Genomic DNA, 23,356 nt, shown 5'->3' on the forward strand with positions numbered 1-23,356 from the left:
TATAGGTGGAATCTAAAAAATAACATAAATGAATCTATTTACACAACAGAAGCAGACTAACAGACTTAGAAAACAAACTTATGGTTATCAAAAGGGAAAGGGGGGGTGGGTAAATTAAGAGTATGGGATTAATAGATACACACTACTAGATATAAAATCGATAAGCAACAAGGATTTACTGTAGAGCACAGGGAGCTATATTCAATATCTTGTAATACCCTACAATGGAAAAGAATCTGAAAAAATAATAATATGAACATATGTAACTGAATCACTTTGCTGTACACCTGGAACTAACACAGTATTGTAAATCTAAATTTACAAATAAGTAAATATACTTCAATTAAAAAAACATAAGGCACAAGTAATGGGATTAATGTATCTTAAGAAGTGACTATGACTTCTTAGTCATTGTGCTAGGTTTTCTATACACTCTATTTAATGTAATTCAACACTTACAATAGCCCTGTAAGATACTATCCTCAAGGAGAAATCAAAGATCAGAAAGTTTAAGTACTTGTTCTAAAATAGTGAATAGTAGATTTGGGTTATAAATCCAGTCTACACAATTTCAAAGTCCATTTTATTTCTCTATACTTTGTACAAAGAAGCTAAAGGAAGGTGAGCTGGGAAACAAGGTCTCTCCCTAAATTAAACCAAACCAAATAACTTCTAACTTCTGTGTCCTTAGAATAAAGACACATACTAATTGGCAGCCTATTCACTATAGGTAGACTATGACCTTAAATTGGCAAAAGGAGACCTAGTAGAAGTAGGACCTGCAGGATGTGACTTTCTTTGCCTTCTCATTGCCAGGAATGCAGTTGATTCTTAACAAATAGATCTCTGATGTAATTGGTAAGCTCAAAAAATATGCTTCTAATAATCACTAGCTAACACACTGATTGCCAATTTATTCTGTTGGTTTAAGTAAGATTTTCTTTTCTAATATATATTAGCCAGAGAAGACCACAGTATTTTATTTGAACTCTGATCTTTTTACCAGGATATTTCCCTTGTAATTCTTTATTTTAACAGTTCTGCTACTTTGGATTACAAATGTTTATATTGACACTGTAATGAATCCTGAAAACCAGTTTTATAGATAGTCGTGTAGATATACATGTATATACAGATATGGATGTAGGTATACAGATATATGGGATGTCTATCTATCTACCTCTATATGATTCATATAGATATGATTACATATTCTCTCCAGAATGCCTCCAGTTTCTTTGGTCAACTTCTTTTTTTTTTTTTTGTGCAGTATGCGGGCCTCTCACTGTTGTGGTTTCTCCCATTGCAGAGCACAGGCTCCGGACGCGCAGGCTCAGCGGCCATGGCTCACAGGCCCAGCCGCTCCGCGGCATGTGGGATCTTCCCGGACTGGGGCACGAACCCGTGTCCCCTGCAACGGCAGGTGGACTCTCAACCACTGCACCACCAGGGAAGCCCCAACTTCTGTCATTTTTTTATGAGGATTCTGGAAGTTAAGAATTTTACTTTTATTGCCATTTTGCAGAAGAGGAAAAAGTAAATATAAACTAACTTCTCCAAGTTGACTAAATTAGTTTCCAAATGAGGAATAGAAGGAAGCTGGTGGACTGACATTGTTTCCAGTATTTAATTGTGCTGAAACTTTATAATAACTGTGAAAGGGTCATAGACTATGATCCTAAAAGAAACCTTAAAAACCGTACGTATTTCTTCACGGCGAGTGCGCCTGCGGGCCACAGGAGCCACCCAATCTGAATGTTAAGCATTTTCCAAATGACTGGATATAGCTCAGAGGGTGTAAATCTTAACTGACAAAATTCCCTCCCCCCACCCACACACTCGCACACACATACACGGCCAAATAACAGACAAGGCAGAGGTCTTCCAGAAGGACGAGAACATGGGCATGTAAAAGCTAGGTAAGGGAAAAGGGTTCTCAATCCCAGCTGCATGTTAGAATAACTTGGAAGAGCTTGTTAAACGACCGGCCCATTTCCAGAAATTGCAGTTCAGTTGCTCTATTACCAGTGTTAATTTTAAAAGCTCCCTGGTGACTCTAATGTGCAACCAGGACTGAGACGCACTTGCTACAGGGATTTTAACAAAAGCCAGAAGGGATGAATAATTTCGAAGGAGACACAAAATGATATTCCACAAATTATCTCCCAGTTTCCCAAGGGACCTGGTACCAGTTTTCTATAGAGAGGGCAGCTATGAGGAACTAAAAGAGTTGAGGAAAGAGCTGGGTCTCTTAGGATGTTATAAGAGAGTGAAAGGGCAAGATGATGCTACTATACAGATGTAAGCTGTTATACAGAGGATGGATAAACAACAAGGACCTACTGTACAGCAGAGAACTATAGTCAGTATTCTGTGATAAACCATAATAGAAAAGAATATGAAGAAAATATATATATATAACTGAATCACTTTGTTGTACAGCAGAAATTAACACGACATTGTGAACCCACTCTATTTCAATTAAAAAAAAAAAGATGATGCTACTCTAGGTCCTAGGAATAGAGTAGAACACAAATAAGAAGTTCTTTTTCCAAATTTCATTGTGGTGAATCTAAGTTGATGTGCGAGAATTCAAACCAAACAGGAGTTGCAGGCACACTGATACTGGGACCAGCTTGTTGAAGGTCAAGGGCAGGATGGGATAAATAATTTTCAGGATCTAGTGCACAATAAAAAGGAGGGACCACTGTTTAAAAAAATGACTAAGAATTCAAGACATCAACAACAGAGCCTTAAATCAAGCAGGAGGATTTTTTTAAGGGGAGAAACCGGTGACCCATGAAGCTGGTCCTGAACAGGATGACAGAGGAAGGGTCCCCTTGAGAGAATCTGGAAGATGGTTGTACTGCGGGTGCACACTTGAAAGTCCTCGGAAGGGAAGTGAGGAATTGAGAGCAGTTGAGATTCCAGTCATCTTGCTGTTGTGAACTTTGTTAAAGAAAATGTCTTGCACTTTTTAAGCAGCTTTAATTTTTTATTTTTAGCTTTAATTTTTTAAAATTATATCCCAATGTCACACAGTAAAATTCATTATTTGGAGTGTACAGTTCAGCTTTCACCATCAAACGTAGTATTAAGCGTAATATGGGAAAGATACCTTTTCTAGATGAAGAATTCTGGATTGACAGGTGTGTCTGTCTTTGCATGTCAGGACTTTAAAGATGTCAATTCATTACCTTCTACCTTGCATGGTTTCTGATGAGAAGTGTACTTTAATCCTTATGTTTCTTTCTCTGTAATGTCTCATTTTCTCTGAATGTCTTCAATTTTTTCCCTTTACATTTAGTTTTCTGCATTTCGGATATGATATGCCTAGATGTGTCTATGTCTCTCTCTCTTTAAATTTATTCTGCTTGATGTTCTCTGAGTTTCATGGATCTATGTTTTGCTGCCTTTTGTTATTTTGGAAAATTCTCAGCCTTTTCATCTTCACTTATTTTTTATCCCCGCTTTCTCTGTCCTTTCCTTCTGGGATTTCAATTATGTGGACTTTTCATCACTTGGTATCACTGAGTGGCTCTTCCACACTCTATTCTGATTTCTCTTTATGTATGTAATCTTATATAATCTATCTTTTCTCTTTGTGTTTCAGCACTGGAAATTTCTACTGACCTATCTTCAGGCTCACTAATTCTTTCCTTGACTATGTCAGGTCCAACGGTTAACCTGCCTGTATTGGGTTGAATAGATGCCCCCCAACCACACAATATTCATGTCCTTCCCAGAACCTCAGATGGTAAACTTATTTGGAAAGAGTTAAGATGAGGTCACACTGAGGTAAGTTGGACCTTTAATCCAGGATGACTGGTGTACTTATAAATAAGAGGTGAAGAGACAGAGCCACAAAGAGAAGACAATGCCATCTGAAGACACAGAAGACACACAGGAAGAATGCCATGTGACAACAGAGGAAGAGATTGAAGTTATCCTTCCACATGTCAAAGAACACCCGCAACCACCAGAAACTAGGAGATCGCCATGGAACAGATTTGCCCTCTGAGCACCCTCGGAAGGGACCAACCCTGTGGACACCTTAACTTTGGACTTCCGGCCTATAGAACTAGGAAAGAATAAATTTCCGATGTTTTAAGCGCCCATTTCTGGTATTTTGTTACAATAGCTCTACGAAACTAATACACTGTCATACATTTTTCTTATATGTGGCATCTAAAATATGGCACAAATGAACCTATCTGTGAAACAGAAACAGAATCACGTGTATCGAGAACAGACTTGTGGTTGCCAAGAGGGAGTGGGGTGGGAGAGGGCTGGATTGGGAGTTTGGGGTTAGCAGATGCAAACTGGTATATACAGAATGGATGAACAACAAGGTCCTACTGTAGAGCACAGGGAACTATATTCAATATTCTGTAATAAACCACGGTGGAAAAGAATATAAAAAAGAATGTATATAGATGCATAACTGAGTCATTCTGCTGTACAGCAGGAATTAACACAACACTGTAATTCAACCATACTTCAATCAAAGATAAATTTTTAAAGAGTCATTTTTGTCACTGTGTTATATCTAGTATTTCTGTTTGATTCTTTTAGTTTCCATCTCTTTGCTGAAATGATCCATCTAATCTGGCATTTGTCCTCTTTTTTCATAACCTTTCATAGTGCTATTAAATTGCCTTGATAAGTTCCAACATCTGTGTCATATCTGAGTCTGGTTCTGTTAATTGTGCTGTGTCTTGGCGGTGTGTTATGCGGGTTTTGTTTGTTTGTTTTTTTTCTAGTACGCCTTGTAATTTTTTCCTGAAAGCCACACATTTTGTGTAGGGCAGCAAAGACTGAGGTAAATAGATTTTTATGTGTGGAAATGGGCTCGTGTTTCCTTCTGCTGAGTCTTTAGTCTGGGGTTGGAATCAGTCTAGGGCAAGAGTCAGTCGAACTGGGTTTGGGGTTTGTTGTTGCCATGGTTACCCGGAGTGTACCACAAGCGTCAGCTTCCTCTAGTGTTTAGGGTGGTGACTGGTCTGCCAGAGGGTTTTCCTTATCCTCAATTTCTGTTCCACTCCCAGCTTTAAGTCTCCTCTGTACACTGTGTGTCGGGAGGGTCTTTCTCCTGCAGTTTTCCACGGCATTTGTTACTCAATGCTGATGTGACTGTTTGGGGCGGGAAGCAACGTCCTTGTTATTCTGGATAAACCTCAGGCTTAGATAAGCACCATGATCCCAGGCCTTGGGAATCCGGCCTGCTGTGCCCCTGCCCCATCCCCAGCTCTTGCTCCCAGTCTAGACAAGCACCACGATCCCAGGCCTTGGGGATCCGGCCTGCTGTGCCCCTGCCCCATGCCCAGCTCTTGCTCCCAGTCTATATTCCTGTCCCTCTCGCAGGCTTAGAGGACATGTGCTGTTGTTGTTCCTGTCCCCCAGCTGTAATGAGTTTTAACCAGTGACCTAACATCTAGAAAGCTCCTTACCCATCCTGCCTCCCAGGCTGTAAGGCTCTTACTGTGTAGGTGAAATGGGGGCTCACGCTTCTCCCACAGTGACCACTACCGTCCCACCCTCCACAGCCCTGAACAGTTAGGGATGCTTTCTCAAGACCCTCACCCGTCTTTTTTTGAGCATCCAGGGAAGTCCAGAGCCTGCCAGTAGGTGTAAACTATTCCCGTATTGGCAGCCCACAGGCCTCCACACTCTCTCCAGCCCCTACCTGCCCCCTCCCAATGCACAAGCAATTCTAGCTGAATTCTTTCGCCTGTGTCTCTGGTTATATTGGTGCCAGGTAAGCAAGTGGCAGAACCACTGCTCTCTCTTCAGGTGTCTGCCTCTCCCTAGACTCTGGGCTAGCTCACCGCTCTGAAACCTCAGCTCTCCGATGAGTTTGTGACAAATCATGACCTCAGTTTGCCCAACACCTTTTGTGGTCCCAAGGTTGGAACTTCCCTGGTGGCGCAGTGGTTAAGAATCTGCCTGCCAATGCAGGGGACACGGGTTTGAGCCCTGGTCTGGGAAGATCCCACATGCCAAGGAGCAACTAAGCCCGTGAGCCGCAACTACTGAGCCTGCGCTCTAGAGCCCGCGAGCCACAACTACTGAGCCCGCATGCCACAACTACCAAGCCTGTGCTCTAGAGCCCATGAACCACAACTACTGAAGCCCGCGTGCCTAGAGCCCGTGCTCCACAACAAGAGGAGCCCCCGCTCACTACAACTAGGGAAAGCCCGCACGCAGGAACGAAGACCCAAAGCAGCCAAAAATAAATAAATAAATTTATATCAAAAAAAAAGAATGAAAAGATCATGTGGTCTTGCAGCTTGCCTCTGTCGGCTCCTCACTTTAACTCCACCTGTAGCAGGTGTTCTTTTGGGTAACTCTGCCCCGAAGTTTTCTGATCACCTTTGTTGGAACAGACCCTGACTTGTGTGGCCAGGTTGCCCGACACACAAGCACTCACAGCTCAAGCTCCGCAGAACTTTCATAGCAACGCTGATGTAACACTGTCTGTGACCTCGCCAAAAACCCTGAAATTTCACAGCGGGAAGAATCCTCCAGGATCACCTAACACAGTTATCCATTTCTCAGCTCAGGATATTCAGGAAGACGAAGTGACTTGCTTCACAAATTGGAAGCAAAACAAGAGCTTTTCCCAGATCCTTTGACGTACTTATCTCCCCTGTAATTTATTTGTACGTCTATTCATTTCTGAAAAAACATTTATTGAATGCTACTTCACGATGGGCCCTCTTCCAGCCACTCATGTGAAATGCAGAGCAAGACAGGTGTAGCCCGTGTCTTCCAGGCAGTGCATCCTGCTGACTTCAGCAAAATGCCCAGTGTCAGTTTTTCCAGTCAGTCACGACGGACATGCAGGGGGACCAGGAAGCAGAGAAGTCTTAGGGCCACTGAGACCACGGACGAGGACCCAGTCCCGGAACTGCTGCCTCTCGTTGATACGCACTGCCCCCACTGCAGAACACTTAGCTTCTAAAACTTAGTTCCTCTCACTTCGGATTCTAACCTTGGATCCAATCCCCCTTTTAACAGAGTCTCTGAAAACCATGTAAAACTACTCAGCAGTCCTTGAACCCTCACACCTGGTTATGAACTTATTCAGGAAAAGGTCTACCTTGCCCCAGGCCCAAACAGTCATGAAAACAGATAAGAGCATCTTCTCCAGCGATGGAGAAGCACCTCCATTTTCATGGTGGTTCTCAGTGGGGGCAGTTCTGCCTCCCAGGAACCGTGTAGCCATGTCTGGAGATGACTGGGAAGGGGTGCTCCTGGCATCGAGTGGGCAGAGGCCAGGGCTGCCGCTCACCACCCTGCAGTGCACAGCACAGCTCTCCTCTAACACCAGCAACACAGAGCCCCAAATGTCAACCCCAAACGCCAACTGTGTCCAGGTTGAGAAACTCTTACCTAGAGCTCTGGTCGCCTCACACACAAGTAACCATAACCCATGAAGCTCCACGGCCCTTGAGATCCACTCGGGATAAATTAGTATAACTGCTTTAAGTAGACTCCAATCCAGACCCTTCAGCGGATCCCAAATCACCTTGCTTGGTCCAGTTTCATCCCTAATGAGGAACCACAGTATGTTATTCCACACACATAAATGCTCACATAAAAGAAGGAATCTCAATCGCCAACACAGGGTGTACGCACCACCACTGGATTTCCTGGTAGTCTTCAACACCACATGAAACTGCTATTAACATTAGCTGCATTTTCTGTTACCCTTAATGATAAATAAATTATAGGTTTAAAGGCCTATCAAAATACAAGAAAGATATACTTTCCCCACAAACCTGGAAGAGACTGCACAAGAAACTAGAAATGTCAACATCGTGAAAAATACAGTAATCCCGTTTTAAAATAGAATACTACCAACCCCACTTCTGAACTAAACCTATCCAAGATGTGATAGACTAAGGTATTTGCTCTAAATATCATCAGTTCACCTCTTGAACTACTCAAAACTTGTATTCCCTAGTTGACAAAAACGGAATTGTTGATGCCAAGGGAATTCAAGGACTAAAGATCAGTTCTTTTAACACAACTGCTAAGGCAGTAAGTAATCATGTGTCACATACACAGCTCACACAGTAAAGAAGCCTGATGTGCATAAGCAAAAGCAACCTTCCTTACTGAATTCTCGTCATGTGCTTCTTCGTGGTCTGCACAACTGAGATTCACAACCTTGAAAGGCAGGTATTATTTTCTCCAGGTTAAGATTTTTTTTTTCCTTTCTTTCTTTCTTTTTTTTCTTTTTTTTTTGCGGTACACGGGCCTCTCACCGCTGTGGCCTCTCCCGTCGTGGAGCACAGGCCCTGGACGCGCAGGCTCGGCGGCCATGGCTCACGGGCCCAGCCGCTCCACGGCATGTGGGACCCTCCCAGACCGGGGCACGAACCCGCGTCCCCTGCATCGGTAGGCGGACTCCCAACCACTGCGCCACCAGGGAAGCCCCAGGTTAAGATTTTTTCAAAAGCCTCCAGCAGGTAGACAACATGCCACAGGTCACACGGAAGGAAAATCGACTCCAGCTAGATTTAGACCCAAGTCCCATACTGTTTCTCCCACGGCCCTCTCTGCAGGTGGTCTTGGCACCTGGCATCAGTACTTCACGGAAGGGTACCCATCTATTCACCCTCCCTCAGCTCCTCAGGTTGCTCTTCTATAGCCCATGCCCTCTGAGAGTCTGCGGGCTCAAGGGGCATAGGAAAATCAAAGTTTACCAGAGCCAGGTCCCTAATTAGTCCAGGAACATCAACTCACCTAACACGGCTTCATTTTGTTCACCTTCTTTAGAGTGGATGACACCACCAGATTGGGCACGACTAGCTGGACCAGTTCCACTTAGTCAGTGACCTAAAGTTGCCTTTGATCAGAAGCAAACGTGGTTTGTGGAATGGACTGGTTTTAGATGCCAAAAAAACAATGATTTTTTTGGAGCTAGACAAACACTGGGAACGCTTACTAGCAACCACAAAGTTAGTGTATTTGATCTTCCACGCTTGACGTCAAGACAAGGTTTTTAAATATCCTAGTATTTGGCTAGCTCTCAACTTAGCATTAGAGATGTTTAGAGATAATTGTAGTTAATAATATTGACACATAAAAGGAAGGGGGTCACTTACAAGAAGAAAACAGGCAGATTTAAATAACAAACTAGTACAAAGAGCAGTAGTGCTCAACCCTGACACACAAGAGAAGCCTTGAAAAATGCAAATGCCGAGTCCCACTCCAGACCAACTGAGTCAGAATCCTGGGGGACGGAGGGAGCAGTTGCACTGTTTTCAAACTTCCCGGGTTGGTTATTACGGACGGCAAGTGCTGAAAATGATGGCGGAGAGAGGGTTTGAGATAGGCGGTTCTGTGTGCAAACCTCAGCTCTGATATTACCAACTGCACACGCTGAGAAAACCCATAAATCCTCTGACTTTCCCTTTCCCCCCGTGATGCAGCGTAAGTGGTCTTTGCCACTTCGTGGTGCCTTAAGGATGAAGGCAAGATACATCTGTCACATAACACTGGGCCAATGTCATTATTACTCTTAAGATTCACTCTGTCCATATTCTCTTAGAAGTAAAGGATTTAGTTCTAAAATGGGTAAACAGACCAGTCCTCAGAGGCCCTGAAACGACTCATCTTTGTTTCTTTCTATGATCTGGGTTGAAATCAAGTGACTTGCTATTGGAACACAGAGGAGAAGGCTGCTGGTTCTGATTGCACCGAGGTGATCTGTGGGCCAGAGGCTGGAACTCTGGGCACCCCTCAACAGCATGAATGCAGAGTTTTGCTAGGATCCTGAACAGAATGGGCTTCCGTTAGCCACAGAATCAAAAGTAGGTAACAACCGCATCAAAACACCTATTCAAAGTGACTGCTAGTATCCAGAAAGGCTGCTAGGCACTTTGCAGTCCTTACTGCATTTGTACCTCACTTTGGCCCAACATTAGAGGTATAACCTCAACTTCACCAACAAAGAAATCGAAAGAAAACAGCGTGTCAAAAGTCTCCCAATTAGTAGGTGGCATTTCCTGCATCTGAAGCCATGTTTACTTGATTCAAAATCCTACTCTCTTAACCAGTGAATTTACTGTGCCCGGAATGAAGAGAGAACACAGCACGGAAAGGATGAAAGCGCCGCCCTGACTACCGCTGGACTTGCATCCTCCTAAGTTGGCTCCTTCCCAGGTGAGCTAACTTATACATTTATGGCTCCAGAGAGGTATCAGTTGTCAGGTTTACGCAAAACAATCTTCTGGGATATAGACTAATACGCAGACTTCCAGGTCCTACCTGCCAGTGATTCAGAAACTGTAGGTCTGCGATGGAGCCCCGAATCTGCCTTTTTAGCATTCATTCTAGGTTTCTCTAATACACATTGTTTCTGTTTCGCTTCCTTTGAGAATTATGTTTCTATATGTTATCTATGGCTTTTATTTTGTTGCTTTAAACCTACTGCCCTAAAACAGGAGACTCTGGGCCAAAACAAACCAGCCACCTGTTTTTGCAAATAAAGTTTTATTAGCACACAGCCACCCCTGTGCATCATCTATGTCTGCTTTCATGACTGCAGAATCGAGTATTTGCAACAGAGCCTGCGTGGCCAACCAAAGCAGAAAATATTTACTGTCTGGCCCTTTACAGCTAAAGTTTGCCAACCCCTGTCCTAAAATGACTCTACTGCCAGACTTTGGCAAAAGTGTGGACCACGGATTAATTTAGAAATGCTTTTCTGTATCTAACATCGTCTGAGTTGTTCAGCTTCTGGGATTCAATGAGTGCATGAAAATGTATTTTATTCATGAAAAACGTATCATTCATGATGTCTTGAGCCACGCCTGCCAGACGAGTGCTTAAATAAATTACATTATCTCCTTTTCCTACCTTCTGATGAGCCGCAAATCCAAGGGCAAGAGAAACAGATTTTTCTCTAGCAGAGGACCAAGAAAAAAGCAGGTGTTCTCCATCAAATCTGCAAGACAAATGGAGAAAAGTCTGAGGAATTCATTAAGAATCCTTCTTAACTTATTTACTTGAAAAAAAAAAAAAGGTTAGGAAAGGCACAGACTTTCCCTGTTGCCATATACTTAAAAAAATATCCAGATTGAGGGGAAGGGCCAATTGACATGGTGGAGGTAACTTCTTCCAGTTGCCGTGACTCTGCCAGGAAAGTTAACCCACCTGTTCCCCTGCAACCCATCATTATGCAAAGGCAACAGCTGCCACACTAGGCCAAGCTCCTTTGGACCAGAGGGAAAAGGGGACAATCATCAAGCCAGAGAAGAGAAAAGATGAGGAAGATCACAGTCAAGGGACCACCAGAGGGAAAAGGGGACAATCATCAAGCCAGAGAAGAGAAAAGGAGATGAGGAAGATCACAGTCAAGGGACCAGAGGGATGTCGTCTGGACCCGCAGCAGGAGGAGATGGCAAAGACGACGTGGATCAATAGGAACTCAGCGGTGATGCAAGAGGACCTGATACGGGGCAGGCACGCGAGCGGTGCTCAATGCTTGTTGAACGAATGCGCTTAGGAAAGTAAAGCTGAATTGGGGGTTCCAAAGAGAAAAGCAACGCTAGGAGTTCAAGGAAGGGAAATAAAAACATTATTTTTTTACACATAATCATCCGGTATCGTATGAATTATCTCTAAGTATTTTCCCACTAGGGAAAAATAAAAGCCCAAATTCCTCCCTTCAAGCTCCGTTTCCTGGAGGAGTTAAAAAGGCTTGACCAGGTCTAGACACATTTTGTGCTCATTCCTATGCATAAGTGGCGGGGTTCCCGGATCCGCTGCGGCTCTCCCCACCTTGGCTTGCTGCACCGCAGGTTTCACCACAGGCTTCAACGGGAAGTATGTACTCTTTGCGGGACGCTACTTAGCTTCTTTTTAAGAGCTGAGCTACATGCAGGTATTTGTGACTCCAGGTCCTATTTAGGGAAACAAAATCACTGCCAGTGCGAGCGCAGTGAACGTTTTAGCAACCAACGACGTGGCCTTGGGATGGAGACAGTCTGGGGGAGCGAGTGGACCAGGCTCATTCCTCAGCCCTGGGAAAGCCAGCAGCTGCTCTGGCAGGTCGCTGTGTCTGATGCTGAGAAATGGTCATCGCTAGCGGGAGTAGGGTTCTGAGCTCCTACCTGGACTGCAAGAATGGCAGGGATTCTGAAACACTATTCTTCATACCAGGGGACTCAAGGAGATTCTACTTTTGCTTCTATACGTTAACCAGGAATCCCACAGAGTTTGTATTAGTCAGGATTCTCCAGAACGACAGAATACCCTATGGGTAGGGTATATGTATAATGTATATGTGTGTGTGTATATATATATGTTCCTATACACGTACAGGATTGTGCTTTATACACATCAATACACATCCTGTACACAGGCTCTAAGTACTCTAAGCCCAATTAACAGTATATATTCCAACATACATATATAGGATATATGTATCCCATGTATGTGTGTTGTACATATAAAGAGATACATTACAAGAAACGACGAGGAACTGGCTCACACAATTACGCAGGCTGGCGAGTCCAAAGTCTGCAGAGCTGATGTCCCAGGTCAGCCAGGATAGACCCAGGAAGAGCTGACGTCCCCGCGCTAAGGTCATCAGGCAGGGAGAGCTATAGTTTGAAAGCCTCCAGGCAGAGAATTCTCTCTCACTTGGAGGAAGGTCAGACCGCTGTCCCAGCCAGGCTTTTAGCTGATTGGACGAGGCACACCCACACACCCACATGAGGAGGGCAACCTGCTTCACCTCATCCACAAACGTAAATGTTAATCTCATCCAAAGAAAATAAACCCTCCCAGAAAACACCCCAAATAACATTGGACCAAATATCTGAGCACTCTGTGGCCCAGTGAAGTTGACACATACAATTAACCGTCACAGGGTTAATTCCAGCTGAGCTGCCAATTAAATATTCTAGGTCCAATGCAAAGTGTTCTCTAATGCAAACTGGTTGACCTTTGATGAAACTTTGATTTTTGCATTGTAGCCAATCCGCGTTTATGAAGCCACTCACACCATTAAACAATCTTTCTGGATATTTAGAAAATATCAATGCTTGAAAACGAGCTAGCCCATTTACATTCCATTAGGCAGCACAGAACATTATAAATAGAATAGATAGACATTTTCAGATTTTTTTTCATCTTCTTTGTCGGTTTTCTTCTTAGATAAAACAAAATTTGAATAATTCAGGGTTCCCCATACACTCTCTGGGCTCTCCTACCTGTATATTTTCATTCACTCTCTCCTCGAGGCTTTGAACACGTTATCCTACCAGCTCTGGATAGATTATTCATTTATTCACTCATTCAGGTTCCCTTCAAATACTCACTTCTCCATTAATATCTACTTGAACTCTCTCACTCAAAAAATCTTTGACTCATTTGAGAGGCCATATATTGTATTCCCAACTTTTGAATTCCACTTCTTTCTTTCTTTCCTTCCTTCCTTCCTTTCCTTCCTTTCTTCCTTCCTTCCTTCCTTTTTCTTTTTTTCGGATGTAGTTTCAATGTTCAGATGAGTCTGTAAAGCTCCTTGAAAACAGAGACAGTACATGGTTATCTTTTTCAAGGGCTAACATGAACCTAAGTACTCAGCGAATGTTGAATGAATATGAATGAATACATGTGTGAGTGAGAATATGTAGTGAAATAATGTTTCTTGCTGAGCAGCTATTTTAGTAACACATCACAGTCCCCCCTGACTTTCCTTCCGTCATCTGACTTGCATATGGTCTTGAATCCTGGCAAGTTCTGGAAGGCATGCAGCCTGCTAGAGCCGGCAACTGCCTAATCTCACCTCCCCACCCTGGCCCCCCTTGTTTCTTCCAGCCTTGAAGTCACCATCAGAGAGGCCTATTTTAGCATTTCCATATTTCTACATAAGAGATAGCAGATTTCACATTTGGTAAAATGAGCTCATATAAAATTCAGCTGTGTCTCTTGGATTAGGTTCTTTTGACCTTCAAGATGTTCAGGCAGGCCCATCTTTGGGAACTAGTTGGGTTCAGCGCAGAGGAATGCAAATTATGAAATTATAAGGACACACCTATTTTTCTTTCGAGGTTTCTGGATGCGTGTTAAACTTTTAATTATCTGACATTTTATTTTAAGTCTTCTCGTACTGTTTTGAAAGCAAAGAGAAGACGCAAAATACCTTAATTCTTACAGAAAACCAAGCCACCCCCTCCATTAAATTCTGTTGGGTATTCAAATCCTAACTTCACCAGGTAATGAGTGAGATTATTCTTGGAGTGAAATGATGAAAATCAGCTCACTCAGACCTCTGTAACCTTTGAGCTAAATGAGAGAACACATCTTCCAATCAGACACATATATTGGCTATAACTGCAATTTGGGAGAAATTTTTCCAAGAACATCACAAGTTCTAGGTAGAGAGTGATGTTCATTGCAGGGGCTTTCAGGTCACGCACCGAGGTAGCTCAAAACAGTGGGAAAAACATTAGCTTGACTCAGCAATCTCACATACATCTTTGTTTTAAAACACTGAGGAGCCTAACACAAAATGAATCATTAGACCTAAATGTAAAACATAGAACTATACAACTCTGGAAGAAAACAGGACGAAAAAAAAATCTTTGAGACCTTAGATAGTTATGCAAAGATTCCTTAGATACAACACTAAAAGCATGATGTATAATAGAACAAATTGGTAAAGGGACATCATTAAAATTTTTTTAAGTCAGCTGTTTGAAAGACATTGTTAAGAAAACGAAAAGACAAGGCACAGACTGGAAGAAAATCTACGCAAACATATAGGGTAATACTGACAAAATGACGACACTGCTTCTCATCAGATACAAAGCTGGGCAGAAGATTAATGATACAGCAATTTTAAAGTGCTGGAGAATAAAAGAGTAGAAAACAAACCAACAAAAACCTCTGTCATCCTCACATAAACAAAACCTGTGAAAACTTCTCACCAGTCAACCTCACTACAAAAACGCTTAAATGAGTTTCTTCAGGCTCAAGGATAATACCTGTGGAAAATCGGGCACTGGAAATAGTAAATATGTGGACAAATATTAAAAAGATATTTTATTTTTTTCTTCATTTCTTTAAACGAAAATTGACTGTTATAAAGCAAAAAGAGTAGCATACTACTGTGGGATTTATACCATAGTAAATAAATAAGAAGTAAATTAATGACAACAGTAGTTGAATGCACAGAAGTGAGGTAAATGGCAATATACAGTGAAGTGGTAATAATTCATAAGAGATCAGGATTAATTAATCATGCACACTGAGGTTCTGACACCAAACATGAGGAAAAAAAGAAAGAAAGAAAGAGAAAGAGAGGGAGGGAGGGAGGAAGGAAGGGAGGAAGAGAGAGGAAAAAAGACAAAGAGAAAGAAAGAAGAGGGAAAAGGAGCGACAAAATTTTAAAGCAAATCTAGTAGAGCTAACGATCCAACAGAGGAGAGAAAATGCAAGACCAGAAACACGTGCTGAATCCAAACACAGACCACCAGCCCTTCCACTTACAACTGTTCTTAGAATCAGAAATATTTCATGCAACTGAAATTTACACTCGGCTCATCAAAAAATATTGATTGATTGGCAATTTGTCAGCCATGACGTCTTTAAAACCCTTTGAATATTCTGAGGTCCAAAAGACAACGTTTTACTATCTCTTTATGAAACCCAAGTTCTGAAAGATGCAAGCAGAGCTCCAACTTTCTCCTTCATGTCTTAGGAAATGAAAGTGACTAGATGAACAAGCAAACCTTCAACAGACCTATTACTGACACATCTCAGTGAAATATGTCTCATCCAGATTTTACCCTCCTCCCATCTAGTTTTAGGGGGAAAAAGTAAGGTTTTGATTATTTCTCCTTAAGTTGCTCTTTGGGAAGTCACCAGCATCTTATTCCCAGAAAAATGAATAAAATATATCCAGCTTTTGGTATTTTTTTCTAAAATAAATTGAATTGTGGCTTATTTGATTTACAAAATTTTTAAAGGAAAAAAAAAGACAAATATACTGTAGTTACAAAACTAGTTTTTAAAAGATTGGAGGCAAATAGCCTCAGAATAACCCTGAACATTTCTTTGATGATACATTCTCCAAGAAAATTTTTTAAAAGTACATAATTGTGTATGTATTTGGTTAGTGCAAAAGCCGATTGTCTTTTCAGACAACCTTCTTGATGTGGTTGGAAATTGTAACAAGTTTGGAAAGCAACTGGACATTTTATAGCTTAGATATTCCCTCCTTTGCTTTCTCCTTTCAGAAATGGAATACTTTGGTGATAGAGAGAACAGCCAGAGGCATGGAACTCAACCGGGAAGAAATAATATAAACTACAGGTAGCCTGTACCCTTCCGAATGATATCCCTTCATATGTGTTGGGCATTTCTTTCCCTGGCTCTTCCACCCAACTTCCTTTGCAAGCCATAATAGAGTAGAACCAAGAAAACGTTTCACAACATTTCTGAAGATGCCAGTGAGAAACATTGTATCTAGTTACTACTGTACTTTGATATTTGACTGAACCTGGAAAATTACGTTGGGCTGTTGGTGGTTTTTCTGTTTTGTTTTGGTACAAAATTACTTCTTTCCAAATGAGGTAGGAGGAGATGAGAGAAAAGGATATCCTATTAAGGCAGTAGTATTACTGCATTAAACGATCTTCAGGAAGGGAGGTCTAAAGTGCTTGTGGGGAAGTGAAAATCGCACCCAGTGCTGCTGAGGGGTTCGCAAAAAGCTTCACTTACTTACTGTCCCCGTTACGCACCAAACAAGAGCCCACGGAAAATGTTCCACTTTGGCAAGAGGAGAATCAGTTTTGGTGACTGAATGGCCCAGGGCCTTGTCCAGTTTTTGGTACTACAACCAAAATGTACTGTGGAAGTGTCTTTTTATGTCAGCAAGGCCTTTCTTTCCAGCGTTAGAGCAGATGTAACTGAGCCATGAAGCTTTTCAGGATTTCTGTTTGTCTCAGTCACGTCAATTCCATCACTATTACCAAGAGTAACAGTGACGGAACTGGCATTCCCTCATCACCTCAGCGTATGTCTGCCCTTCCATGACCAACCAAATCCACCGCTTCCCATCTTTTCACACCTGCCCCTACCTGGGTATTTTAAAAAGAAAATAACAGAATTTGGTTATCATCCCTCCCAAAGTACCCAGGGAATGAGAACATATCATTATTTTAAATTGTTCCATGGAGCTAAGTCTTCATCACATTGCATTTTTTAATTACTTGGATAACGGGGGGGAGGGTGGGAAATGCGGGGTTGCTCATCAACAGACGTAACGTTTCAATTATGCAAGATGAATAAGTTCTAGAGATCGCCGGTACAACGTCACACCTAGAGCTAATAATGCTGTATTCTACACTTAAAAGTTTGGTAAGTGGGTAGATCACATGTGTTCTTAACCACAACGAAACCAAATGAAAAAAAAAAGCCTACTTGAAAAACACTAAGATAATAACATAGTAACAATAACTCCCTTTTTGTGTACTACTTCATCCCAGAAAGTGAACCTACTCAACATATATTTGCTCTATTTCTCCAATACTCCCCCTAATTTAAAAAGGGTTAAACAGAGTCTTAAAGAGCTTATTAAAGCAACTGACCCAACTCCGTACGTAATTTGCAAAGCCTGGACTGGCCCGTCAGTCGGTGTGATTCCAAAGCCTGCTCTGAAGCTGAAACTTGATGCAGACACTCAAGTCACCTTGATGTAGCCTTACTCTTTTCAGAGACTAGCAGCCTGTTTAGATTAGGACAAAGTATCAAATGTCACAAGACAGAATTTCCATTTTATCCATGAAAAATCAAAGGATTTTTTAACTTAGGGTATTTCCCATCTTAATTGCATCTGATCCTGATTGCTCCTTCATTCTGTCTCCACTTCGTGTAAATATACCCATCCTGCACGGCAATGAAATCTTATTAATTCAGAGCCGGCTTGTTTGGAATTTGTGATAATTTGACTGAGACAGGCTGGGCTTACATTAACTTTTCTGTTATCTAAGAAGAACGAATTTTTGAAGAAAGTGAATTCTATTAGAATGATTTCCTGGAGTTTAATCTACCTAAGGAAATATAGCAATTCTCCAGAACCCAGCAGCGACAATTTGCATATAAATGATTCGTTTTCAAATATCTCTTATGAAGTGATCAAAGACAGCCCACAAAGCATGGCGGCACTCAAACATTATTTCAAGTTACCCTACATGGTTCAAAGAACTTACAAAAGTAAGGGACTTCCCTGGTGGTCCAGTGTTAGTAAGACCCCGTGCTCCCAGTCCAGGGGGCCCAAGACTAAGACCCAGCACAGCCAAAATAAATAATTAAAAAAAAAAAAGAACTCACAAAAGTAAAAATTTAAGAGACCACCTATCATAGTACAAGCTGTCCATTCCCCCAGTTATTTTCAAATAACTTTACAAATTCACTTGTTTTATGTGCTGGTTTTTAAGTCATGTTTTGTGAATACCTTTGGGGTTGGCATGCCCATAGCCCTTGAAGAAGCTGTACATTGCCCTACGAATTTTACTTGTTTTCATTTGTTCTAACCTGAGCTTTGGGCTGAGAGATAAAGATACTCATCAAGGCTCTGCCTTTGATACAGCTGGAGTTTTGGGCCAATCATTTTGTTTCTGAACCTATTTCCAGTAAAAATAGATAAAATACCCAACTTACATGTGACAGTGAAAGAGAAGATGATGTAAAGCAAAGGGAAGCATCTAACGTTGTGCCTGGCACCAGAGCAACAGCGTAATGTGAGCGTTCACTTCCCTCCATCCTTTCCTTACACGCCTGCCACCCACTCTGGGCATCTATGTGCAGTAAAGGTGGTTTTAAAAGTGACCAAGGAGGGACCTCCCTGGCGGTCCAGTGGTAAAGACTTCCCCTTCTAGTGTAGGGGGTGCGGGTTCGATCCCTGGTCGAGGAGCTAAGATCCCACATGCCTCCTGGCCACAAAACCAAAACAGAAGACAGAAGCAATACTGTAACAAATTCAATAAAGACTTTAAAAAACGGTCTACATCCAAAAATCTTTTTAAAAAGAAGTGACCACAGAGATGAGCCCAAATGAGGCTGCCCATCTGATTCCATGCCCACCTGCTTCTCCCTTCCTCTCTGAATACCCAGCCCTCACCCCTCTCCTCATCCCAAACCAATTCTCTAGAAAAGACTTCAGAAGACTCAGAAGGGTCTTAGAGTTTTAGACATACAGCATATAAGACCAACATATAACAACTGAAAAATAATAATAAAAGCATTGAGGAGTGCCCGAGAAAGCGGCCCCACTGTTCTCAAGCTCAGGCTCCACGTACCACTGAAAAATGAAGAAGAGGGAGAACGACACGAGGCCACTGCAGGAAGAGGACGATCCCCTTTGCTGCCTAGGACTTTGTGCTGTGACCAAACTGTGTCTTTCCTCTTGGTCCTGGTCTGGTTACGATGTGAACAGGGGCACTCTCTGAACCAACAGATCCAAGGGCCACTTGGGCGGCAGCTGTTTTAAGCAAATACTTTCAGAATCTGGCAAGGATTCTCAATGCCGTTGTCATCAGGATGTGTTTCATAGTCACCAGAGTCATGATGAAGTTTGTGGACAAAGATGTAAACTTACAACTGTATCTGTGCTTTGCACTGGGGGACACACAGATCATAACATGCGCTGGGATGAAATGAGAAGAGCATCTTCTCATGTCAGTTTGCACAGAAATATGCAGCTGACGCGGGCACTCTGCTCCTTCCCAGGGCAACTCCGGCCAGGAGGAAGGAGAGAAGGGCTAGTGCGGCTAGCAATCTAATGCCTACAGGGATTCACTCACAGTAATCCTTGCAGTCACCATGGTAACGCTGTGGTAAGAAGCATCATCACCAGCATAACCGCCCCCCCCATTATCATCACGTCATCCTTGATCTACAGACAGGATGCTGAAAAGTTGGAGGTGGTGAGTGATTCACCTAGATCACAGAAGCCACAGGCTCATTTCTACACACGGCGTTGTGCAAACACCCCCAGTTCAAAGAAGGCAGCTGTGGCATTTGAACGCACTTCTGCCGCTTATCTGCATGTCTCTCACGACATCATTTTTTTTTTCTGAAAAATAAGAGGACTGAGTGAGATCACACATGTACGAGGTATAGAGCTGTGTCTGCTACAAAGTCGATACCCAGAGGAAGATCCTTTCCGCTTACACTCCCTCCCACCAGCTGTCTTTTCTCTTCCAACTGACAGAAGAATCGGGAAACAAATAAGAATTGACAGCACGCCACAGTACTACTGCCAACTCCAGAAGTTTGGGGGAACCAGTCTTCCTCTTTAAAACACTTCAGGAAGAGAAAGAAAAGCGACTGTATAAGCAGCTCCGATTTTCCTGTCTGCTGCTGCACTTCAGAACTTCACCACCAAAAGCAAGCCCGCCAGCCAGCGCAGTCTGAAACGGCTTTCTGATCTCTGATCCAGTACAAACACAGGAACTAAATTATATTTCCAACCAATCAGTCCAGGTCCTCTGAAAAGGAAAAGCATTTTCCTGGACTGACAGATGAACTTGAATCAGAAGAGAATGCTTTACGTTCACAGGTGGGCCAAGGAATTCACAAACCGCAAGACAGGGCAGAAGTCCCTACCCCCAGATTAACCCTGACTCTGTTCTCAAAGCGGGAAAGAAACACGGAGTGCAAGGATTTTAGAGTAATCTGGAGGCACCTTTCGTAAAGGCCTGAGCACCTACAGAATCCTCTAAATAGAGCCATCAGGATCTCAAGAAACGTAATTCATCACAGCCATTTTTATTCGTAAAAAGCCCTCTCTGGAGGTCTGCCATAAAATCAGCATATTCACGTCACTTGGGAGCTATTAATCTAACGAGGTATCAGCCACACAGAATGACTTGGGAAAGGTACTGGGCGGAAAATATAAGTGTCTCCAGACTAACGTGTGGGGCTGGGGGGGAGGGGGAAGGAGGATTCTTGCAGAATCTTTATTAGCTCAGATATCTGGCGCAGACAGAATTTTCCAACTTGGCCATCTACAGAGGAACCAAATCGCTAGGACCATTAGAGCAAAAAGGACATGCTGCTTAGCTCTTTTTTTCATTTTGCAAACACCAAAATGTTACATAATGACTGCAGTAAAATCTGGAAGTATAAATATGAAAAATGAAAACCAAATAAAATAAACGAATTCCATGAACGTAGAGATGCCAACTACTCACATCTTGGTGCACGTCTTTCCAGATAGTTTTATATGCATCAACATCTAGGTGTTGCTGTTTATTGCTATAGGTCACTGTATTTGTTTTACAAAAATGGAATCATAATACAGGAACTTTGTTTCTTACACCAGCGGCCCAAGACTATTGTAGAAAAGTTAGAAAACTTAAGTAAACAAAAAGGAAAATGTTCTAAGTCATCTACTTCTCCAATACTTGATATCTCTTTCCCCTGATGTTTTCGATGCACTTTTATACACTGCATACAAATTTCTTTTATAAATGGTGCGGTTGTATCGAAGATATTCTGTTACCTGATTTCCTCACGAACCCTGAACAATTTTCATGTCAAAAAATTGGGTATGCGTCATTACTGTTACTAGTCTCCTTGTCCATCCTTATTTCTGGAAGAGACATTTCGGGTTCAGAAGGTATATAATTTATCCACTCCAAAGGATGGCAGGAGAGTAGCCATCTCCTCATGGCCTAGCCTATGTTGAACCTCATTGTTCATTTTTCATCATTGTCAGTTTCATGGAAGAAAAATGCTATGTTTAGTGTTTATTAAATCGAATTCACTTTGAAAAATGCCTGTGCTCATATGTTTAACTTTCAGAACTCGACTGTGTACCAGGCACGATTATAAGTAGTTAATAACTATTAATTTAATTCTCTTAACAACCTTATTAAATAGATGCTATTACTATCACTCCCATTTCCTAGATGGGAAAACTGAGGCACGAAGAGACATATTAACTTAGCTAGCAGCAAGAGAGCTGGCAGCGGATGCCAGAATTCAGAGCAGGCAGCTGGGCTCTGGAATCCACTTCGGTCTTGTGGCACTTGCGTCCTCTCCACATCCTTCTGTACGAGCAAGGTCCCCACACAAATCTGCTTCTCTTACTGCCAGCGAAGCACTTTCTGAACACTCCCGGCAGACTTTCTCTTATACGATAACAATACCCCATGGCTGTAAGGCTGCAAGGGAGGCTTAGAAAATAAACAGGGAGCAAAAAGCATTCAGATGACTCTCATTGGCTGACAAAACAATGACTCACCGCCTGGGACTTGGCTCACCACCTGGGCGGCAGTAAAATGCAGGGCGCTGTTTGCAAACAAGAAGCAGGGGTGGCAGCGACAGCTGTCGAGTGAGCAGCTCAAGGGGTGTGCCGCCCAGGACCACGTGCCCAGTGTCAGCAGCTGCGAGCAGAGGTCTGTGACCCGGGCCACAGTGGCAGCAACCGTGGACCGAGATGCCACACGTAAATGGGAGTCTCTAATCGAAGTCACAGTTCAAGAGGAACAGACCTAGAGCTCTGGTTCCAGTTTCAAGACTGATGAAAGTGAGATTCGCCTTTCAGTATAAGCCAGTTCCCTTCTGCGTGTGTAAATGTCTCCGAGTGAAGGAACGGGATTCTCACAGGGTGTGGAGAGCCTGGGAAAGGGCGGACCAAGAGGCGCATCACACAGGGCTACGGCAGCCCACGGGTCAGGTATCACAGGTGGGGCGCTAAAGGCACCACTCAGGCAACCGGCCTTAATGGTAGGCAAGGCTCAAGACCAGCCAAGAGCCAGAACTCAGGGAGACGACAGCTCATGGGTGACAGTCAAAAGCCTGAAGCCGAGAGATTTAAAGACTGGCCAGAGCGCACGAGACACAGGCCAAAGTTCGGGATCTTCACTGGATAGGAGGAAAGTGAAGAAGATGATGCAGAGCAGGGACAGCATCTCAAGTTCAAATCCAGGTACACCGACACAGTAACGTACACCTGGAGCTCTGTCCTCCTGCCCCAGCCTGCCGAGGCTGCCTGCGTGGGCTCCTTGGGAGAGCAAACGGGGGCTGTGGGAAGAGCCTTCTCTCTCTGCTGACTCTTCACAGAGAGTGGCCATTGCACATATTTATTTGCTGAGGCTTCTGTAGTTAAAAAGCTGGGTGATTTATCCAGATGACTCAGCTTTTCAAAGCTGTGAGCTGGAAATCACTCCCGTGCTCCTTCCATCTGCATGCTCGCCAGCTCAGTCCTATGTAAAACCTAATCACACAGACTTATTTGGTTATGCAAGTTGCAATTCCGCGTTCAAAGGCCCCCAGCATTTTCTGCACTTTTAACTAGTATGACACTGGAGCCAAATAGATA

The 23,356-nt window shown here is 42.9% G+C and overlaps 1 protein-coding gene across 12 annotated transcripts in view; it reads right to left on the reverse strand.

The window, feature by feature from the left end:
- KCNJ16 (potassium inwardly rectifying channel subfamily J member 16) overlaps nt 1-23,356 on the reverse strand; it is a 453,090-nt gene that overhangs the window by 175,719 nt on the left and 254,015 nt on the right. For 11 of the 12 annotated variants that reach the window (XM_079904089.1, XM_079904098.1, XM_079904097.1 and 8 more), the window contains one exon: nt 10,873-10,960. The exons of the other annotated variant lie outside the window; for it this stretch is intronic. The gene's annotated coding sequence lies outside the window, so the exon portion shown is untranslated. The remainder of the gene's footprint in view (nt 1-10,872; nt 10,961-23,356) is intronic. 12 annotated transcript variants of the gene reach the window in all.

The sequence above is a fragment of the Stenella coeruleoalba genome (genome assembly GCF_951394435.1).
Source record: "Stenella coeruleoalba genome assembly, chromosome: 19".
Classification (NCBI taxonomy): Eukaryota; Metazoa; Chordata; class Mammalia; order Artiodactyla; family Delphinidae; genus Stenella; species Stenella coeruleoalba.